The 2,954-nt window shown below is 42.4% G+C and overlaps 1 long non-coding RNA gene across 1 annotated transcript; it reads left to right on the top strand.

Moving 5' to 3' along the window:
• Positions 1 to 205: 205 nt before the first annotated feature.
• LOC128350031 (uncharacterized) lies at positions 206 to 686 on the top strand. Its single transcript, XR_008319129.1, has 2 exons — positions 206 to 266; positions 372 to 686. It is a non-coding gene; the product is annotated as an uncharacterized LOC128350031 (long non-coding RNA).
• The last annotated feature ends 2,268 nt before the right edge of the window (positions 687 to 2,954 follow it).

Consider the following 2,954-nt stretch of genomic DNA (forward strand, 5'->3'; position numbering starts at 1 on the left):
AAACAGACAAGAATCGTTTTATATACACAGATTAAATTCCCTGTCACCTTATGGTTTAAACACGAATTTAGACTTATCTTGTTTTTTGTAATTGTGGTGCCCTAATTAAGCGTGCCAGATAGTGGCTGATTATGAGTTTCAGCAGCTGAGAATGATTGAGAGTGTTATAAAGCTGTAGTAAGATAGCTTGGTCAGTTCATCCGAGCAGGCTTGATAAGACTGGGTGTCAGCTTGGGCTGCAGTTTGTGAACCGTTGCACCTTTTGGGTAATTATCTTTGATGTTAACATATGAATTTCAGTACGTTGTATATGTTTTCTCTCATGTTTTGCAAATGTTTTCTTTTATGTATGGTTTGTGTTTTATATTTAGAAGGACTCTGTCTAACTCCCTTGGAGAAATCTATGAATGTTGATACAACCTACACTCCCCTTGGAGGAGTTGAAGAAACATTTTTGAAGGATACTTTGAAGAACTCCACACACCAGGGAAGATGTAAAGTTTATCACGTTTGGGACATAACAATTTCACTTCTGAGGAAGCTCGTTAGGAAACAAGGACTTATCGCAAAACCTTGTCAAGTGATTCATGTATATTCAGTGTTTTACTATAATGTGACTTTAGTGATTCATGTATAATAAGTGACTTATATTAATGAAGTGATTTAAGAAGTTTCATTCATTTGTATATTTCTTGTATTGGGTGGTACTTTTTTCTTTGTATTTTGAGTAGCACCACTCTCCCCTTATATATTTTTTCTGTTGTTTGTTTGGGGAACATCACCAACTCCAGGCAGGCATTTGTGGAGGTTATGCCCTCTCTCGATGATACTGACATGGAGAAATAGATTTGGGTGTCATCAGCATACTGATAGCACCCTGCACCAAATCTCCTGATGATCTTTCCCAGTGGTTTCAAGTAGATGTTAAACAACATAATGTGACTTTGTTTAACATCTACATGAAACAACCCCTGCTAAGTGGGCAAAGAAGCACCTTTTACCATGGTGATTCTCTTTATTTAGCAGGGGGAGAGTAACTGGCCCTGTCCACCCCTAGCACAGTACTTCTAGTGACTGTTGCTGGTGTGTGTCTTATGTTCTTTTTAGAATGTGAGCCCTTTGGGGACAGGGAGCCATCTTATTGTTTGTTATTTCTCTTTGTAAACTGCCCTGAGCCATTTTTGGAAGGGCGGTATAGAAATCGAATTAATAATAATAATAATAACAACAACATCGGAGACAATAAGGAGCCCTGAGGCACACCATACAGGAGTTCAGATTTTGAAGAACAGCAGTCTTCAAGGGACACCATCTGGAACCTGCCCGAGAGGTAGGAGTGGAACCACCGCAAAGCAGTGCCTTTAACTCCCAACTCCCACTGACGATCCAGAAGGATACTATGATTGATAGTACTGAAAGCTGCTGAGAGGTCCAAAAGGACTAACAGAGTCACACTTCCTCTGTCCATTCCCAATTGGACATCATCCATCAGGCTGACCAAGGCAGTCTCCACCCCATAGCCAGCCCAAAAGCCAGTTTGAAATGGGTCAGGATAATCAGTTTCCTCCAAGACTGTCTGGAGCTGGGAGGCCACCACCCTCTCAATTACCTTGCCCAGCCACGGAAGGTTGGCGACAGGCCTGTAGTTGTTCAAGTCCGAGGGATCCACATAGGCTTCTTCAGAAGCTATCTAATAATTGCCTCCTTAAGACTAGGAGGCATCCTACCTTCCCTCAGAGATGCATTTATAATCTCTACCAGGCCTTCTACAACAACCCCCCTGCCAGATAATATAAGCCATGCCGGGCAAGGGTCAAGAGAACAGGTGGTAGGCTACACCGTTCCAAACAGATTTGTGAACGGCTGAACTGTTCACAAATCTGTGAGCAGAAGGCATTGTCCACATACAGAAAAACATTTTTTGATCCAACCGGTTTGTTATTATATATAACAAGGAGCTCTGGCTAATTGACATTTAGATAGTGTAGAGGTCTCTATTTTGTAGGTAGAAAGAGTCTATCAAATCTTATTCCATTTATAACCGCCACAATAGTATTATGTGAATCTAGGATTCTATTCTAGTTCAGATGAGAGGCCACCCAGTAAATCAATGACCAACTGGGAACTTGAACAGTTGGACAGATAGTGAGCCTTTTCTAATGAGCAGTGAGAAAGGGCAACAGGTTTAGTGGGGAGGAAGCCTTAAAAAGCCTAACACCACCCCCCCCAATGATCCAGGGCTGCCACCCAGATGATTATTGGCTGCTGACAGTAGTTTGGGGGATCAAGTTGCCAGTACACATTGCCCCACATTGCCCTGCCCCCCAGAGTGCCCATAATACACTGCATGAGTGTGTGGTGCATTATGAGGGTTGCCCCTCTCCTCCCCTCCCCTCCCCTCCCAGGAGCTGGCCAGGTTCCCCGCTGTCTGACGATTGCAGAAATTGGGTTAAAAGAGCACTCTCTCTCCTAATTTTATTTTAGAGGGTGGCGGCCTAGGTGGGTTTGCCACCAAGGAGCTGCTGGGATCAGGCCATTTCCTGGTGGTGCACATGCACAGGCAAAACCGGGCTGGGCTTCCTCAGCCCAGTTCTGCCTGCATGTGTGAATAACTTCAGTGTCTTGGACAGATAGTGTCTGTCAAAACACTATCTGCTGGATCATACTGGCTAGCAATACAACAAATTACATGAGTAATAACTATGTACTCTTGTTATTGAGAAGACAATCATTATCAAAATCAGGGTAGATTCTTTGTTTCTCTCTTGGTAGAATGGAAATAAAACCTACATAGGGTGAATTACACTTTATGACTACAATTAAATTGGATTCTCTATAATATTTTCCTCTTTGGAATAGCTTTAGGGCCATATACATGGATGGATCAATAATTCTTCTATCTCATTATCCTGTACTCCAAAAACCAAAGTTCAAGCAGTTTCTTTATTGCTTTT

Source organism: Hemicordylus capensis, chromosome 3, assembly GCF_027244095.1.
Source record: "Hemicordylus capensis ecotype Gifberg chromosome 3, rHemCap1.1.pri, whole genome shotgun sequence".
NCBI classification, from domain to species: Eukaryota; Metazoa; Chordata; class Lepidosauria; order Squamata; family Cordylidae; genus Hemicordylus; species Hemicordylus capensis.